The following is a 20,958-nucleotide window of genomic DNA, read 5'->3' as shown; positions in this document are numbered from 1 at the left end:
CACAAGTTGGAATATACAAGTCTGAGTTGGAATATACAGAGGCTTGTCTATTCCGACTTGAACTGAAAATAGAGGAGACCAAATACCAACCCAATAAATAAACTGGCCATCCCACCAATACTAAACTTAAAACTTGAAATTATACAACCAACCAATACCCACTTCAAAGAACAAAGAAAAGACGAAGTTATACGACCAATGATCAACCAATGCCTACTTCAAAGAACAAAACTTCATACTACAATACTCAAAAAAAATTCTAACATAACATGTATCAAATATCCTTATGCATCTTGTTCCTCCATCCTTATTCATCATGATAAGATACAGGTGTAGTACCGAATTCATTAGTTCTTGGAACAACTTCAAACTTTAAAAAAATAGGAATACTGACTGTAGAGGTTAGAGGGTGGGTCGGACTCCTTGTTATGACTGCGAACTCCTAGAACAATATCAGAAACAGAGGAAGATAGAAAGAATAATTCCTCGCGAGATAGAGGTCATGTGCCCCTATAATACTTCAAACAAACAACTTGAAACATATAACAATCACTTTGGTCATCAATACCAACTACGCAGAAGCTAGAAACTCAAACATCCATAACAAGACTGACTTCAAACTTTATATTCCTCAAATTTGACATACCAACAATACTTGAAATTACTTAACGACCTCATATCTCCCTATTTTCACCATACCCCAACTGCGGAAGCGAACCAATACTTTCAATCAAGAAACCCAACGAATGCAATAAAGTTTCTAAAATGTGCAAGTTCTCGAGAAAACCAAGATGAAACAGAAGCCTCCAATCAAGATACCAAGGTGGAGAACTTCTGAAACAGTACTAGAAACAGAGAAAGATTCGCGAGATACTCTAGAGAGGGCATGCACCAGCTTGACGAAGGCACTGAAGAGGGTGGGCGCCCCTATATCACTTCGAACCATAGAGATAAACTTCAAATACTTCTAAAGAGGGAGGGGTGTGCACCCTTTGACGAAGGCACTTAAGAGGGTGTGTGCCTCTACAACATTACGAAACCAGAAATTGCGAGATACAAAGAGGTTTCTCCCCTCTGAAAAAAAACTTACTTGAATAGGACGTGCACCCCGTTATCAATACTGAGACAAAGAGATGGTGGAATACAGAGATTGCGGAAGAGAAACAATACTAAGAAATCAATACTGAGAAACTTCGGATCTCTCTCCTAGCATTCTTCAAACAAAGTTTAAACACCAGCGAAAATTTCTTGTGAGAAAGATTAAAACTTGAATTGAATACTATACTGAAAACTGAAAAAGAATTGATTTTTGTTTTGTATACTTATTTTGGGGGTTACCTCTCCTAGCATATCACTAAACTTAGATTTGAACCTAATACTTTGATACCATGTTAGTGGTGATGCTATGAGAGTTTGAACATGATTGTAATAGGGAAACCAAGAATGAGAAGAGTGGAGGTTGGGAGATTAGGGTTAGAGAGTTATTTCTCTGCACCTTAGTTCATATATTTATACTTGACTTACTTGGGTGTCAAGCTACTCGATAACAGCAACTATTAATTACGTATCCACACTTATAAAAACATGGGATACTTTACATACTTTACATAGTATTAAGTTGGCTTCTTTTTGTCGACTTTGCTGCAGTAATGAAGAGACATTAACTCATCTTATATGGGATTGCTCATTCTCTGGTCAATTATGGAGTTGGATTAGACAAAAGTTCAAAATGCAAGGCACCTTTAGTCCTTTACCAGTCTTAATGAGGCAATCAATCTATCTAATTAAGCACTGCAACCTCTTACAAAATAGTTGTCATGCTCAGCAGTGATTGGTAGCATTACCACCATTTGGAAGCACTCAAGCCAGACATTAGCAAATGATACAGACAGGTTAGAAGACACATTCATTATTGCTCTTCGCACTTGTCTAAAGCTTTTATGTACCCAAAGGATATATTGATTTTAAATGAATAGGGAGCTCAAGGGAAACTTAGACGTGCCCCTAAAATTGAAGGCGTACATTGTGTCGGGTGTGAGTCCCTCACCATGTGGCATGAAGAAGTGTTGTTCGTGTGAAGAAGAAGTTAGAGCCAAGGCCAGATTGGCCTTTGCCCAAAAGCATGCTTCGCTTTGCTTCTTGAAAAAGAAGATAGTTTTTTTTCAATCTTTCACGAAACATGTCTACTGGAAGTTTGGGAAAAGTGGAAATAGAAAAGGGCGCGCATGTGCTCGAGTTGGCCTTGCCCAGAGCGCTCCCGCGCCCATGCCTATTCATACTGGGTTCCGATATTTTGCCAGAAAATCGAGATCGTGTTTTTACGCTGATATTTCACCCCAATATAAATAGAAGAGTTTCGGATTTTGGAAAACCAGGTCTTAGAGAGAAACCCAATTTTGAGAGCAACCAAAATTGAGAGAAAACTCCTGTAAAGAGAAAAAGTTTGTAACGAGAGAGAAGTGATCTAGTAAGTTTTGAAAGACTTGAGAGGAGTGATTGTAATCTTCCTTCCCACACTTATAAAAGGATTTGCTCTTGTGGTAGTAGGTATCATTTGCTGAACCACGTTACATCTTGTGTTGTGGTATGCTTTACTTTCTTTGCTTTATTATTATTGTTTATGATAGTTGTTGATTGCTTAGGAAGTTGAGTTAGTTGTTGGTTGTAGTGAAAGTTTAGATTTTTTTTGGAGTAGTAGATTGTCCAAGTGCAAGCTATCTTAGTGGGGATCGATTGGTATCATTTTCCCCAACAAGTGGTATCAGAGCTAGGTTAGATTAATCACAAATATTATTATCCAAATCTTGCTCGGAAGGTGTTTGATAAAATTCTTGAGAGGAGGGTTGAGTTGAAATAGCTTGTTGAGATGGAGCATTATGTACACACTCGCATGACTAGTCTAAATAGAGGTAACTATACTATTTGGAAAGCCAAGATGGAAGGCTTGCTTTATTGCAAGAACATGGCACAACCCATTGAAAATGGAGGAGTAAAACTAGATGTAATAGCCGCGGCTAAGTGGAGCAAGCTTGACAGAAAAGCTATTAGGTACATTCGACAATGGATTGACGATAGTGTTTTTCACCATGTATCCCAAGAGACTATCGCTTTTGGCTTATGGAAGAAACTCGAAGACCTCTATGAGAGGAAGTCGGCCGAAAACAAGGTACTACTCATTAAGAAGTTTGCTAACACAAGGTACAAAGAAGGTTCTTCAATGTATGAGCATCTTAATGAAGTACAAAATACCATCAATCAGTTGCATTTGATGAAGATTGATATGGGTGACAGAGTTGAGGCTTTGTTACTATTGAATTCTCTACCTGATAATTGGGAGACTTTAGCAGTTTCTCTTAGCGGAGCCGCTAAGGAAGGAATCATTTCCATGAAGATAGCTACTGGGGCATTGTTGAATAAGGAGACAAAAAGGGGTTCACGAAGCAGCTCCTCCCACTCAGAGATCATTGTCACAGAGAAGCAGGGGAGAGGTAAAAGTAGAAAACCATCTCATTCTAAAGGAGATGATAGAAGCAAATCTATGGGTGATACTAAAACTCAAAAGGCAGAAAGACAATGTTACTATTGTGTTACCAAGGGTCACTTCAGATATGAGTGTAGAACACTGAAGAGGGATGAGAAGAATAACTGTGTACATGAAAATATGGTAAAGAGGAACGGAAGCACATGCTGAGATACTACCACACTAGTAAACGATGGTCTACTGGGAATTGTGTCATATTGTGGTAAGTGTTGTGTTAGTACCTCATGCTAGGATACAGAGTGGGTGATAGATACAGGAGTGTCCTATCACGTCACACCGAACAGGGGTTTCTTCACTACCTACAACTGTGGTGAATTTGGTGAGATAAAGATGGGTAACAGTGGATGTAGGGGATTTTCCGTCACTGAATAGACGACACGTGTATGGGGAATAACCTAAGACTATAGATGTCCAAAATGAGACGAGGACCATCGGATCAGTTTTGTGAATAAGTAATCTCATGCTTAGCACGAGTGTTTAGTGGGCATGTGCCAGGCACATGACTGACCGCCTTCAAACATAACAGTTACCCCAGTCGTTAGGAACTAATATAAACAGTTCTTTAACAGAAGGAAACTGAAGATGGCGATCTTTGATGATAAGGAAGGAATCGTGAAGACATATCTTAGGAGTTACCTTTTAGATATAATCTTCCTATACACGATGGGACATTATGACCAACAAGGAAACTTACCTCTCATAAGATATGGTATAAATTAAGACTTCCATAAGAAGAGGAATCCTAATAGGAAGGTAGAGTCTAAAGGTGGAAAGGAACTCACAAGCGGTGAAGACAGCCCTAACCCTAGGACTCTCGTCGCCCTTCCTATATAAACAATAGGGATTCGCTCTTAAGAACTACGTAAAATAGGGTTTGATTCTCCAATATAACAAAGGAGTTATGTAGGCAGCCGTCAGATGGTTCAACCCTGAACTCACCATCATCTCATCCCTTCTCTATCTAGCAAAGGCTTCCAGATCACAAGGCACAGAGGAAGATCAGGGGATACTCGAAAATTCCCCAACATCTTTTGGCGCCATCTGTGGGGACGAAAGCAGGTAAATATTCTTTGCAAATGATTGATTTATTCTAAAAACTCTTACTGTTGTGATGACATGAGCAAAGAAAACAAAGGGTGGCGCTAACACGTGCAACATCGCCATCAGAGAAGACATGCACGAGATGCATCGATCGTCAAGATGTGAATGATCCCCCCTGATAAAAGATAAAATTGAATAGTCTACCTACGAAATGATCGATGAACTCAAAACGTAAGTAAACTAAAACTATTTTCGTGTCTATTTTTATCAAAGTTTCTACTCTCAATTCTATCGAAATAGAGTGGAGTAACAAATTCGTTCCACTCCTAGTGCTCTAGCATGGAATGTTTTCTAATCTAATTAGTCGGTCTTAAGTCTAATGAGAGCTTTACGAAGGGTGTTATACTACGATACAATATGAAATTGATTATGTTGAATTTAAACTACTTAATGCTATGGAAATATGATTGTTTTGAATCTAGATAAAGGATTAGAGGGGAATTGAATCCACCTCGAATCCAACTTAATAACCTAGCATAGATTCTTGTATCTCGATTCTTACGCTCTTCACGGCAAGAATTTCGAGTTCTAATCCCTAGTGTTCATGGCATTTCTACCAAATACTAACTAGCATGTGAGGTCGCCCACCCATTCTCATGGCTTAATCACGACCTTCTAGAGTGGAATAGATTCTACAATGTTTCTACACTATACCACTAAGTTTTCATCAAAGCTTCATCAACCCCTCTAATGGAGGTTTTAGCCTTGAGTCATCAAACCATCATTTCCCATTGAATTATAACTACTCATCATATTAAAATTCTAACTTAATTAAATTGACTAACAATGTTTCAATCTACTTAAACTACCAAATGATAATCAACAAGAATTAAAACTAGATCTATAAACTGAGATGACAAAATCGAAATTAACAAAATAACTATTTTATTTATCTAATCAATCAAGAACAATGATTCAAAGACTTAATCTAAAATAAGAATTGAAAATGGAACTAAAACTTAATTAAAATACTGGAAACTAGATCTAGAATTATCTATATTGTTTAGGTCTAACTAGCTACCATTAACAAAGAGCTAAGCTTTGGTTTTTATACTTTCAGATCCAAAAATCGTGCATGGGCTTGGAGCCATGTTTTGGGCCAGAGAATCAGGCCCAAAACCCAATTCTTTCAGTCCAAAAAGGCCTCTTCAGCTGCAGTTGGCTTCAACAGACTTTTTGTCCAGTTTTGCTCCTCTGATTGGGTCAATGCTTAGACCATTGGAAAGCTCTTTCCGAGCCGGTCGTTTTGACATAAGGTAGGCCCCATTCCGAGGTCTGAGTCCAAAGATACGACTTTCGAAGTTCTCACGACTTGTGTGTCTTTATTCTTTGCCGCGGTCGACTTTTCAGCTTTTGACCGGGCTTTAGGAAGGCTTTGTCTTCTTGAATCTTGGCCTTTAATCATGCAACTACTTAGTAACCGACCTTTGCTCCTTTATCTCGCTAAAGTGGCACATTTCTGCACATAATGGACTCAAACCTGAAATGAATAAAAACACGAATCGGTGTTAACTCTTAATTATTACTCACATAATTGGTCTAAAAAGTATGATATTCTGATGGTTAAAACTACAGTTTTGGGCTCTTATCAAACCACCCCCAAACAGCATTTTTCTTGTCCTCAAGAAAAGATGAGAAATTAGAATAAGTGACCAAAAATAGAGTTTTATCTACTCTCGTTTCGCTGAGTGCGATTGCATTGACCATATGCAACAAGGCCTTAAACCACTAGGAATTCCCTAGTGGACGAGTTATAGCCTCATGAGAGTTTTCCAGTGAAGGTACTCACAAACTTCAACTATACTACAACGACTAAGAAATAAAACTATTGTTTTCCTCATTCATGTCCCAACTATCTATACATCTCACTAGCAAATGAATAAGAATAACCAAGTCAAAAACCTAAGCTAATATATGCATAATAATCAATCATTTATGATGTGAATATAAGTACTATGAGTAATACCATGAAATGCCTAGCAAAACTATGAGTAATACGAATATTAAGTAGGTCCTCACATAAATGTCAAGATGAAAACCACTCTGATTTTTTTTAATCAAGTTTAAGCTACTCCAAAGGTAAACAAGCACACTTTACACACTTTACAAATCAATGACAACAAGGAAGTCGGAGTCGATCAAACACATCTGCCACTTACTATCACACTTATTAGGTGTTACGGGGATTAGGAGATGGTTTAAGAAGGAAGGAAATGGATATTCAATAGGACAAGTCTGAGATAGTAGAGTCTTCATATTATGTAACTTAGAGAAAACCTTGTTATTTACTTTTGCTTCTACACTTTGTTTCCATCCTTAGCCATATTTTTTTCTTTTTCTTTGGCTTTTAACTCCTTTTATTCTATTTTTTTTTTCTTTTCTTTGGATGGAAACTCCTTTTCTTTATTTTCTGAAGCAATTAACTAACTTTTGTTTACACTGGTTTTTCTCTTCTTCTTTCTTCCTCATTCTATTCTCAGACTTATTCTAGATTGGGTAGGTTGATTTTTTATTATTATTATTTTTTTTTATTTTTGTTTTGTTTTTATAACAGGGTAAAGGATTTGTGGGTTATGAAAGGCTAAAGAAAGGCTCAGAGGGGCGACTAGCGAAAAATAATTCATAGGTTTGAATTTCTGACTATATCGATCCAAAGAGGGCCTAAATTCTCGCTTAGGATATGGCATAGTGATCAAGCAAGTGGACGTGTGATTTCTCTATCCGGATTTTACTTTTCCCTTGTGTCATTTCTCAAATGTTTCGCTCATATAAGGCTTTAGGCTATATTCTCACAGGATTTGTAGAATAAGTACTCTAGCCTAGATTTCAACTTTATCGCTAACAATCATAGATACTCATGTAATATATTTATAGATAGATGCAAAGATTATTACCTACATATTAACCTAAGTTTCTAACAATTATTCTGATGCAAAAGCTACGTGAGACTTCTAGATTGTTAATAGCATAGAGAAAGAAAACAATACCAATATTCCTAAGTGTATAGCATAAACTTATTTATTTATATTTTTTGAAATTTTTTGAAACTTTAACTAGAAAACAAATGCATATTATACATATCTATATCCTAACAGATGCCTTAATTACACGTGTTTCTATGCCCCCCCCCCCCAAACAAGAAGCATGCTTTGTCCTCAAAGTATTGTAAATAAAGAGGGTAGGAAAAATACCATTGAAACGTGTGAAATTCGGAACATCCGCAAAACAAAGTTAGAACGCATTAATATAGGAAATAAAACCGACGCAACTCTATAAGAGTTCCACCCATTATGGGGTTAACCGAATTAAATTGCTTGGGACATAAAACGACACTAACAAAACTAAAAACTTACCTTATCTCCCGCTTAAACATCTTCCTCCTCGTTAATGAGACGAGGTTCCTTCGCATCCTGCCATTCTATTATAATTTGCCATGCTTGCCGCCATTTATCATCTACTAATGCTAACCTGTTAAGTGTTATTATGTCCGATGGGATGTACGGGCGACCAATTGAGGCCGCGCACCGCCATCCCGCCAAGTCATTATTCGCAATGAGCGAACCACCTAATTAGTGGGTCTCATGACTTCAACCCTTTTCCAATCTGTGAATTGTGCACAGAATACATGTAAACAACTACGCATGATGCGGCTTACCAACACAGGCATAAGAAGATACTTACCTCATGGTTTGGGCTCTCTTAAGACTAGCGACTAAAACTTCGAATGTCATATCGGGCGACGCCCCTCAACTAAAGCGAGGAAAATGTCACCCCAGCAGATCGCTTTTGCGAAAATGAACCGCCATTCCCCAAAAAATATTCATCGATGAATAATATGGTGGTGCCTACGTTTAGGGAAAGGCTACCAAGGGCAATGCTATATCACCCCTGGTCCATTACTCGAAATACCTCTCCCCCATAATACTCATGGAAATATGTATAATCATAAAGATATGCATTATCGGTCATATATGCCAATGTGTGAACAGGATCAGGTATTGGTAATCCTGAAACTAAAGCGACCACATTTTTATCGAATTGATGTGTCGTGTCTTCGACTACGACGGAGAATTCTTGTTCTCCATCCTGATTACAATAGAATTTAACATGGTTGTAGAAATAAGCAGTAAGCTGTGGTGAATATGAATCGTCATCACTTACCAGTAGATGACGCCATCCTAACTGCAGGATCCTGTGTCGGAACCAATGTCCATAGGTCTCGGTGCCCAACATATCTTCGAAAGACTGTTCAGGTATGACTATAGGAGATGTCATCTTAACTACTCTTTGAACAGTTCCAAAAAATCCTGGACTGACCCTCTGAAAATTGGAATTTCCCGTTAATCGAAGGCGGGGGCGCTGGTGGCCACATAGGGCGCCGGTTGCTTCGTGGGTTTTAGAATTACAGTGTTTTGGGTGCGGGTCGTGCTCTGACTAAAATTTGGGAAAGTGTACAGTGGCGCAGCGCCGTAAATCTTCTTGAAAACAGAAATTTGGAAGAAAAAGAAGGAAAACCTTGGAGTGAAAGGTCATGGGATAATGGTGGGGTGTAGTGTGGTTTGTTAGTGTAGAATGAAGGGAGTTTAAATAGGTTTTGAGCTTCCAAAACGAATCGGCAAGTTCCCAAATTGTGTTAAGGCAATTTTCGAAATAGAAAAATCCAAACCCAAAAACGAAACAAACCATTTTCGATTTTCTAAAAATCCTGGTATCTTTCATAATGGATTTAGAATAGTAACTTCTAAACTCTCCTACATTTCATGCTACCACCACACAAATCATAGATATGCCGATATCGCCAAATTATCAACCTTTCCTTCAAGACTACTTTACCGCGGATGATCATATAAATTAATTATGCTCGGTATAAATATTATCACCCCCAAACAAGTCGGAAGGTGGGATTAATGATAAAACAAGCAAGATTCGAAATTAACCAATTATATTAAAAATAAAATTTAAATCCAAACAACATAAAACAAACACATTAATATTTAAATTTAACTACTTAATTAAATTTCAACTAATAAAACAATCAAAACTATGAAATAACAGCGAACACAACTGATGGTGAACACCTAGTCATGTGATGAAGATGGACCCTGATATGGAGATTGGCCCTGGGATGGAGAATGGCTTGAACCATCTGTCCTTCGGCGACGACGCTCAAGCCTGTCGGACTCGGCTGAAACCGATTCCTCCACTGGTGGCATGCGTTGTAACATCTCTATTCGGAACAAGCGTTGTGCTTCCATCTCACCGAAGGCGCGTCGCGATAATCGGGCTTGTTGATGCTGGTGGATAGTCTCCATGTTAGACAGGATATCGTCCTGAACCCCTTCGAGCATTTCAAGTCTCGTCTGAAGGTTCGTTTGCTTCTTTCGAATTACAATCTGTCTATCTCGGATATCTTCACAAATACCATAAACGCAACGCAAGGCAGTTTTGTAATACTTGCATCGCGTCTAAATTAGAACTACATTTATCTAATGCATCGTCATCCGGACATGTCATATCCTCCCTTTCATCCTCCTCGACTCATCCATTTTTTTCCTCGACAACGGCCAAGTCTCTTGGATGCAATCCAGATAGATACTTGCATTAGAATGCAATTTGATCTTAATAGGAGTAGATCTTGCGGCGCTCTAAAGGAGAGCATGATCTTAGTGATCAATATATAGGAAGAGGCCCAAGCTCTTCCCCACTCCTCGAATCACATTAAACATTAAATCAATGATGCATAAATTATACTTATTTGTTTGCAAAATCCAGAGAACGTCGCGGACATTGCAGGCCGATATCATCGACTTTGTCTTTCCCGGGCGTTCCTACCAATCCAATCGAAGCTACGGCCCCGATTGATTGGTTCTCGTGGTCGATCGGGCGGACGCAATGAGATGTCAGATTGTATTCACCCTCCACGACAGTATCCTTCATCAAAGTAGGAACTCCAGTATACTAGGATTCCTGAATTGTCATTACCAGGTTGCTTTCAAGCGTAATTCCTAACAGTTCAGCCAACAACTGTCTCGTTACTTCCCTCCTCGCTCCTGCTACCTTTATGAAAATCCTATTCCCCTCCAATTCTCGCTTTTTATAAAATTGTTCTACCAAATCATGGTGATAGAACTCCTCAGTCGAGTACCACAGTCCATTCCAATGCCTCCTAATCATCTCCACGTCGTAAAATGACGCGAAGCTGTCGGACTCAAACGCGTGCTCCGGCAAAATTCTTCATCGTAGCAACATTGAAGTTTCTGAGACAACTAATGGTTTTGTGGACTGTGGGGGAGGCGAGATTGAAGAAAAACAACTAAAACAACGGTGGTGGCGGTGGTTACTTGGATTGGTGGCGGTTTTGGAGTTTGGGGTGGTGGTATTAATGGTTTAAAGAAGATTTTAGTTGGATTTAATTATGTTGGTGTGGGTGTAGTTAGGTTTCCTTCTCTCTCTCTATTTTTTTTTATTTTGGTGTTCAAGGTTTGATTTAACTTTGTAACCGGTGGGATTGAAAGGGAAAGAAAGAAATCGTGCGTTTGTTTTTGGGAAGGAAGGAGACGCACAAACGTGCGTGCGGTTTGGGCCCAAGCCCAGTATGAATTCTGAAATTTTCCGATTTTTTGCGCAATTTCAAACTCAATTTGCCGCTTCGTTACTGGCACGATTTTGGCGAATGAGTTATGGAAATTATCAGTAGAGAATTTCCAATCCAATGATCCATAAAACACTCAATTCCAACCATGGGTGACGTATAAAATGGTGGAAAAATGCCTCGAAGTGCGTGTGTGACGTAAGTTATGTGAACGAAGGAAATCTAAGTTAAGATTACGTCAACCCAATTGAACTACAAGTAATGGGCCTAAGCAACACAAACGGAAAGTTCGAGCAATCCAGATGGAAAGACCGATTGCCCACCCCTAAACAAATTTTTAAACACAAAATTTGTTCTAACGTGGGTCGTTTAAAGTTAGATTCCCAAGACTTGTTGGATTACTATTTCTATGATTAAGAATTTTTTATTATTATTTATTTTATTTATTTAGTTATTTATTAGTTTATTATAAAAAAAACGAAAAACAATAAATACATAATTCACCCCTTAGAGGAACATGACTCAAAAACCGAGAAAACATGCAAAAGTGGAAAACGTGAATTATGTTAACCGTGGACTTAGGATCCGGTACTTACAGCCACACACTCCATAGGGAGGGCCCGGTTACCTGAATGGTGCACTTACCACTATATGGAAGTGAAAGGAAGTACACCAATGACAAAGGTCAATCCTCATAGCCAGGGTCCTGTAAAAGGACTTCATCTACATCGTGGGACGTGGTTCGTGAAAATGTTTTAACCGTTGACCATTAACTTGAAAGGTACTGTTGTCATTGGGATTTACCAAGGTGATTGCCCCGTAGTGGGTGACTTCAAGAACTGTAAAAGGACCGGACCAACGAAGTTTTTAGTTTCCACGGAAATATGTAGGCGGGAGTTGTAAAGCAAGACCTTTTGACTGACTACAAACTCTTTGCGCAAGATTTGCTTATCATGAACACGTTTCATGTTAGCTTTATAATCCTTCGCGAGATCGTAAGAATCGCTACGGATTTCTTCAAGCTCATTCAATTGCAACTTGCGTTTGACACCCGCCTCATCAATATTGAAGTTAAGGCTTTTTATAGCCCACAGAGCACGGTGCTCTAATTCAACGGGCAAATGACATGGTTTCCCAAATACAAGTCTAAAGGGAGACATACCTATAGGAGTTTTGAAAGCAGTTCTATACGCCCATAAGGCATCCGATAGACGCTTCGACCAGTCTTTCCTATCAGGGTTTACAGTTGTTTCTAAAATCTTTTTGATTTCCCTATTAGAAACTTCTACTTGTCCGCTAGTTTGTGGATGATACGGAGTTGCTACTTTGTGTGTAACTCCATACTTTTTCACTAGGGATGCAACAACTCTGTTGCAAAAATGTGTTCCACCATCACTAATGATGGCTTTAGGAATGCCAAACCGATAGAAAATATATTCTTTAATAAAAAATACAACGGTCTTATGGTCATTGCTACGGCAAGCTAGGGCCTCTATCCATTTAGACACGTAGTCCATGACAACTAGAATATAAATGAAACCGTGGGAAATAGGGAAAGGACCCATGAAATCAATGCCCCAAACGTCAAAAATTTCTACTATCAAGATTGGATTTAATGGCATCATATTATGCTTCGTGATTCGCCCAAGTTGTTGGCAACGAATACACGTCTTGCAATGCACTTGGGCATCTTTAAAAAGGGTAGGCCAATAAAAACCACATTGAAGCACTTTAGCGGTTGTTTTCATCCCACTAAAATGGCCACCACACTCTTTGTCATGGCAGAATGATAGAACTTCATTGTATTCCCACTGGGGAATACAACGACGAATAATCTGATCCGCACAATACTTAAAAAGGTATGGCTCATCCCAAAGTAGTATAACTTAACTCTGGCCAAGAACTTCTTACGTTCATTTCTTGACCAATTATAAGGCATAACATCAGCCGCTAAATAATTTACAATGTCAGCATACCATGGTGCTGAAAAAATCGCATACAGATGCTCATCAGGAAAATAGTCTGGTATGGACTCAGAATCACTTTGATCGTCGTTTGTGAGTCGAGATAAGTGGTCGGCAATTACGTTTTCGACCCCTCTTTTGTCCTTTATTTCTAATGTGAACTCTTGCAGGAGAAGGATCCATCGGATTAATCTCTGCTTAGCATCCTTCTTTGCAAAAAGGTACTTAAGGGCTGCATGGTCCGTGTAAACTAAAGTTTTAGAACCAACCAAATAAGGACGAAACTTATCTAAAGCATAAATGACAACTAAGAATTATTTTTCTGTAGTTGAATAATTCCGTTGAGCATCGTTTAAGGTTTTACTAACATAATAAATAACAATGGACTTATTATCTAGTTTTTGTCCCAAGACTGCACCAACTGCATAATCACTAGCATCACACATGAGTTCGAAAGGTTTAGACCAATCGGGAGGCTGTATAATTGGTGCAGAGGTTAGGGCGGCTTTTAAAGTTTCAAAAGCCTTCTTACAGTTAAAATTAAAATCAAAGATTACATCCTTCAAAAGCAGATTAGTTAACGGCCTAGCTATTTTCGAGAAGTCTTTAATAAACTGCCTATAAAAACCTGCATGGCCTAGAAAGGCTCTAATATCACGGACTGTCCGTGGTTTAGGTAGAGTCGCTATCTTATCTAGTTTGGCCTTATCTACTTCGATGCCATCACTAGATACAATGTGACCTAGTACTATGCCCTTTTCACCATGAAATGACACTTTTCCCAGTTTAAAAGCGAGGCTCTTTTCTTCACACCGTGTCAAAACCTTAGACAAAGTTAGACAAACGATCAATGAAGGAGTTTCCATAGATAGAAAAATCATCCATGAAAACTTCCATAAAGCGCTCTGCCATGTCACTAAATATATGAAGCATACACTGCTGGAAGGTTCCAGGAGCATTACAAAGGCCAAAAGGCATTCGTTTATAGGCATACATTCCAAAGGGACATGTGAAGGTAGTCTTTTCTTGGTCATCAATATCAATAATAATCTGAAAATAGCCTGAGTAGCCATCCAGAAAACAATAAAAAGCATGACCAGCTAGGCGTTTGAGCATTTGATCTATAAAAGGTAAGGGAAAGTGATCCTTTCGTGTCATAGCATTTAAACGTCTGTAATCAATACAGATCCTCCATTTCATAGGGCCTTATGTGACAACATAGTCACCCTTCCCATTACGTACCATGGTAACTCCCGATTTCTTAGGGACTACATGAATGGGGCTTACCCATTCGCTATCAGAGATTGGGTATATGATACCCGCATCGAGTAATCGTAAGACTTCTTCCCTAACCACCTCTTTCATGGCTGGGTTCAAAGCGTATCACCGAGGTTCGCGAAAGTCTTCGCGTTATCCTCCAAATGGATACGATGAATGCAAATATTAGGGTCAATTCCCTTAATGTCGGCTAGGGACCAACCAATCGCAGACCGATGTTCCCTAATCACCCGGATTAAACGTGTCTCTTCATTCTTAGATAACAGAGAAGATATAATTACCGATGACTACCATCCGGATCAAGTTGAATATATTTTAACTCGGGGGAAGGGTTTAAGACCGGGGAAGGAAAATCAATAGATGTTTAAATTCCGGGGTCCTCATTTTGCATAATGAATACTTGCTTAGGTAGCAAGTCTTCATACTCAATATGTGGAGCAACCGAAGTGTCAACAATTGGTGTGGACTCAAGGATGGTGTTGACTTCCTCTAAGTAGGAGTTATTTACAAAATCTAAAGTTCCAAAAGAAAGGAATTTGTACATATTATTTTCGTGAAACGTGTTGTTAAAATAATCTTGAGCTAAGCTCTCGATCATGCTAACCTCCCCATCTATAGATCGAATCTGGTAATTGTTTCATCATTTTAAAACATTTACCTCAACCGTAAGATGGCCAAAAGATAAGGACATCTTACCATCGCGGCAATTTATAAGTCGCGTTGGCGGTTGCTAAGAAGGGCCCTAAGATGATCGATCTCTGAGTCGTTGGCGATTTACGTATCGAGGATAACAAAATCAGCCAGGATAGTAAAATCCCGAACCTTAACAAGCACGTTTTCCACTACACCCTTAGGATACTTAATTGACTGTCCGCTAATTGCAACGTTATTTTTGTAGGTTGCATTTTCTGTAGACCTATTTGTTTATAGAAGTAATACGGGAGTAAGTTAACACTCACCCCGTGTCTAATAAAAAGCGGTCGCCGTGTAGGAATCTCCTAAGGTGCATTTTACAATGGGGCGACCGGTGGTCCTTGTACTTAACGATTCCATTATTTTCGATAAAGTTGGGAACTGTTCAGCTTAAAAAGCGCCTTTAGGTATGTTGGTATTACCCTAGTAGTGCACAACTCTTTAAGAAACTTAGCGTGGTTAGGGAGCTTTTAATAGCTTCGAGAAAAGGAAGGTTTATCGTTAGATTCTTGAAAACGTTCCTAATCCCCTCAAAGTTTGTATCCCCGGTTAGCATGGCTAACTTCGAGGGAATGGTGGTTTTGCTCTATATTTAGCGTATGGCTCGACTTGATGTGTTACCTTGGCTTTTCGTTTCTTAGTTTGTTGTTTAACCGGTACATCTACAATGGTAGGGTCTTCAGCTTTCTACTTTGGTATCTAGTTTGATATCCGTGTAGGAGTATCTTGATGGGGTAACTATAGGCATAGTTACTTTGTTATCAACCACTCTTCCCGTAATCGGAGAGTGGTGATGGCATTCAGTCACCTACTATTGTTGTCGTTTCGCATTACTAGTATTACCATTTACCTCAAAGGTCGTGGTTTGTTGTTTTAGGGTTGGGTATGGCTTGTCACGAAACACGCCTTTTGGTTGGGCTTTTATTGGGCTAACTGTTGTATGCCCCGATTTATGGATTGTAATATCCGGTTGGTTTGATTGAGTCATTGATTGGAAAAGTTGTTGGGTAACCTGTATAAAGGCGTCTATACGATCCGGATGTGATTGTGTAGTAGTCACAGGTGGTGCGATTGGAACTATCTCACGTTGATTATTTATGGGTGGGTTGTGATAGTTACTATTGTTAACCGGAACGATACCTCTATTGGTATTATAACTATTATAATTACCCTGACCTTGTGCTAAACCTTGTCGTGGTTTTAAACTTGGTTGTTATAATTATTATAATTTCCCCGACTTAGTCCCCTCGGCCTTGCCTAGGTGGAGCTTGATTATAGTTGTTTGTTTGCCTAACATTTTGGTTATTTGACCACGGAGGTGAAACTTGTTGATTGTTTAAGCCAACTAAAGTTGGATGTTGTCTCCATGGGGCATTAGGAATAGGATAGTTATTAATGGAGTAAACATTATCTTGCTCTAATTGTTGTTGTTCATAGGCGAGAGGACAATAGGAGTCAGGGTGCTCAGGACTCAAACAGACATTACATGGGTTGGAGTTAACATTCATGACGGGGATAGGCTTTTGTTGCACAGAAATAGCCTCAACCTTTTTAGTTAGAGATGCGATTAAATTTTTAAGTTTTAGATCGGGTTTCATCTCAAACATACCGGCAGCCTTAATCGCTTGAAGAAGAACTAACTAGAGGCGGGGGATATCATCAAGCATCTCCCCAATTGTTATTACGTTTAGTTTGATCTTCTAAAAATTTGTAAGCCTCCGAGGCTCCTTTACTTAGGAAGCTACCCCCATTCATTATGTCAAGGAATTCTTTATGGTGATGTTAAAGTCCTTTGAAAAAGGCACGAACTAACATGTCTTTTGCTAGGTTATGGTGTGGACACTCAATAAGTAGATCGGTGAAACAATTCCAAGCCTCAGAAAACGATTCATGAGGATTTTGTCGGAAAAAATGAATCTTGGAAAGCATCTTATCCGTCTTTAGGGGTGGGTAAAATGTTCCATAAATAAACAACAAGTTTAGCCCACGAGTCCACGTGAGAGTTAGGCCTTGGCAGTTAACCAAGACGCCTTTACCGGCTAAGGTGAAAGGGAATACCCTCGGTTTAATTTGTTCCGCACCAACCGTAGGATGATGGAATGTTGTAAGGACTTGTTCAATCCTACGATGTGTTGATAAGGTTTTCATGGTCTAAACCATGGAAAACGGGTAACAAATTAAATATGTTTGGGGAATTCAAAAATCCCCAATCGGGTCTGCTAGAACGATGCAAGATTTAGGGCTATTGCTTTCAAGGCTTTGTAAAAGTCGGAGAGAGGAGTCTCTCTTTCTTCACCCATTATGTCCGCGTGGTTGGTGGAATAGTAGCTAGAGGTGTAGTGATTGGTATACTCGATAGATTTGTTTATTGACGTTGGACGGTTAATTACGTTCGGTGTTTTTCTCCCACCGCACCTTAATCTCATGCAAGTCTAAGTCTAAACACGACAACAATCCGCACAATCTTGATATATTAGTATGAACCTCTAACCGGAGATGCGAGGTATGGAAGAAAGGAATACCCGATAGTCCTTGCTTCGCTTTATGAATAGCGTCTTGTTTACGCTGTTCGTAAATAACAAGTTAGAACACTGAAAAACTTAAAAATCGGGTTCAAACAAACCTCGTAGAAATCGAAAAACTTTGCTTAGAGCGCAGTGCGCCGCGATAGAAGCGTGATCGGTCGCTCCGTGTTCCAAGAAACTTAGCGGGTCGGTCTCGTGTAGTCCAGACTATAGGCGCAGTGCGCTCCTTATAAGCCGTCGCGCTTCCAAAGGTACTTTTGTCGCGGAATTTTTCAACGCTGAAACGGATAACCACAGTATGAATCAAACAAGGGTGGGTGGGTTTAATGGGACTTAAAAAATGACTAATTCTACTATGAAAACAATGCTAAAGTGCAACTAACCCGGCAGCGGCGCCATTTGATAAAAGATAAAATTGAATAGTCTACCTACGAAATGATTGATGAACTCAAAACGTAAGTAAACTAAAACTATTTTTCGTGTCTATTTTTATCAAAGTTTCTACTCTCAATTCTATCGAAATAGAGTGGAGTAACAAATTCGTTCCACTCCTAGTGCTCTAGCATGGAATGTTTTCTAATCTAATTAGTCGGTCTTAAGTCTAATGAGAGCTTTTCGAAGGGTGTTATACTACGATACAATATGAAATTGATTATGTTGAATTTAAACTACTTAATGCTATAGAAATATGATTGTTTTGAATCTAGATAAAGGATTAGAGGGAATTGAATCCACCTCGAATCCAACTTAATAACCTAGCATAGATTCTTGTATCTCGATTCTTACGCGTCTTACGGCAAGAATTTCGAGTTCTAATCCCTAGTGTTCATGGCATTTCTACCAAATACTAACTAGCATGTGAGGTCGTCCACCCATTCTCATGGCGAATCACGACCTTCTAGAGTGGAATAGATTCTACAATGTTTCTACACTATACCACTAAGTTTTCATCAAAGCTTCATCAACCCCTCTAATGGAGGTTTTAGCCTTGAGTCATCAAACCATCATTTCCCATTGAATTATAACTACTCATCATATTAAAATTCTAACTTAACTAAATTGACTAATAATGTTTCAATCTACTTAAACTACGAAATGATAATCAACAAGAATTAAAACTAGATCTATAAACTGAGATGACAAAATCGAAATTAACAAAATAACTATTTTATTTATCTAATCAATCAAGAACAATGATTCAAAGACTTAATCTAAAACAAGAATTGAAAATGGAACTAAAACTTAATTAAAATACTGGAAACTAGATCTAGAATTATCTATATTGTTTAGGTCTAACTAGCTACCATTAACAAAGAGCTAAGCTTAGGTTTTTATACTTTCAGATCCAAAAATCGTGCATGGGCTTGGAGCCATGTTTTGGGCCAGAGAATCAGGCCCAAAACCCAATTCTTTCAGTCCAAAAAGGCCTCTTCAACTGCAGTTGGCTTCAACAGACTTTTCGTCCACTTTTGCTCCTCTGATTGGATAAAGGATTGAACCATTGGAAATCTCTTTCCGAGTCAGTCGTTTTGACATAAGGTAGGCCCCATTCCGAGGTCTGAGTCCAAAGATACGGCATTCGGAAGTTCTGCTGACTTGTCTGCTGTTGCTGCCCGTGTCGACTTTTCAGCTTTTGACCGGGCTTTAGGAAGGCTTTGTCTTCTTGAATCTTGGCCTTTAATCATAGAACTACTTAGTAACCGACCTTTGCTCCTTTATCTTGCTAAAGTGGCACATTTCTGCACATAATGGACTTTGAAACCTGAAATGCATAAAAACACGTAATCAGTGTTAACTCTTAATTATTACTCACATAATTGGTCTAAAAGTATGACTGTTATAGGGTTAAAACTACAGTTTTGGGCTCTTATCACCCCCCAAGGACCTATGACCAGCACCGATGGACCAGTTGTTCCCAGAGCAAGTCCCAAGAATAACGCTCAGGAGGAACATCAAAATGGCGAGAATGCTGGCCATACGAACCCATAGTTTGTTCAGGCTAGTCAGGCGGTGTAGGCTCTGAAACAGCAAAGGAGCAACCTCGAGTGAGAATTATAGATACTTAGGCACTTGTATCAGTTTGCCACTGGAAAGGAGCCACTCACCAATCTCGATGATGACGACCCTCCGGAAGGTGGTCATGTCAGAATACAACAACTCAGATGAGGACTCAGGAACAACCTCATAGCCAGATTCCACTGACCGAGATCGCGATGTCGACCCTTGACACCAAAAAAGAACTCATAACAGGAAACTTTCTACCAAAGAAAGTGCATGGAAAACTGAGAAGAATGACCTAATCTATCAGATGCATCGAATGACAGGCAAGGGGAGAAAAATGCAAGACTCCCTTGTTCAATCTACCATAATGGGGGCAGGCAGATCTCCTTTTGCATCACGGGTGATAAGGAAGCCATATCCCCGAGGGTACAGACAACCGAAGTTCAGTGTCCTTAGTGGCAAGTCAGATCTAGTGGATCATGTGTTTAGGTATCGTGCCACTATGAGACAATATGAGAGATATGACCATGTCATGTGTCAGGAGTTCAAAGCCTCCCTGTCTGGATCTTTGCTCCAGTGGTATCATAGATTACCTGAGTGTCAGATTAGGTCCTCAAAAAACTATTTAGGACCTTCATAGACAGGTACTCATGCAACAAGCATCAGCCAAAATGGATTGATGCATTATTCAACATCAAGAAAAAGGATGGAGAGGCATTGAGATCCAACATGCAACGGTTCATGGAAATTTCAATCCAAATAGAGTCTTGTGATGAACAGACTACTATAATAACTTTCAAACAAGGGTTGGATGAAAACAACGCCTTATTCGGATCTCTCTCCAGGAAACCACCCCGTGATTTAGAGGAACTCCTTGACAGGGTTGAAACTCATGCAGGGTGGGAAGAAGATGTCCTGAACAGACGTCAAGAAGCGAAAAAGACAAATCGGTTAGTTCCTGGGCTTCCCCGAGAAGGGAATGGAAATACTTCCCCTCAAAAGTCGAAGAGAGACCGTAATTGTAATCGCCAAAGGGCCAAATCCCCATCAAAGGGAAGAATGCCTAGAGGGCAATACCAAAATGTAGCTAGTAGTGCAGATGGAAAACCACAGAAGAAGCCACGTGTGGAAGGAACTGAAGAAGTTCTTCCCTCAATGGATAGAAACTTCGCCCCTCTGAATAAGATGCCAGATGAGGTCCTAGACACAATAAAAAATCAGAGCTACCTCAAATGGCCAGCTCTGCTAAAGCTAGGCTCCCTG

Source organism: Coptis chinensis, chromosome 1 (assembly GCF_015680905.1).
Source record: "Coptis chinensis isolate HL-2020 chromosome 1, ASM1568090v1, whole genome shotgun sequence".
Taxonomy (NCBI): domain Eukaryota; kingdom Viridiplantae; phylum Streptophyta; class Magnoliopsida; order Ranunculales; family Ranunculaceae; genus Coptis; species Coptis chinensis.
This window is presented reverse-complemented; position numbering follows the sequence as displayed.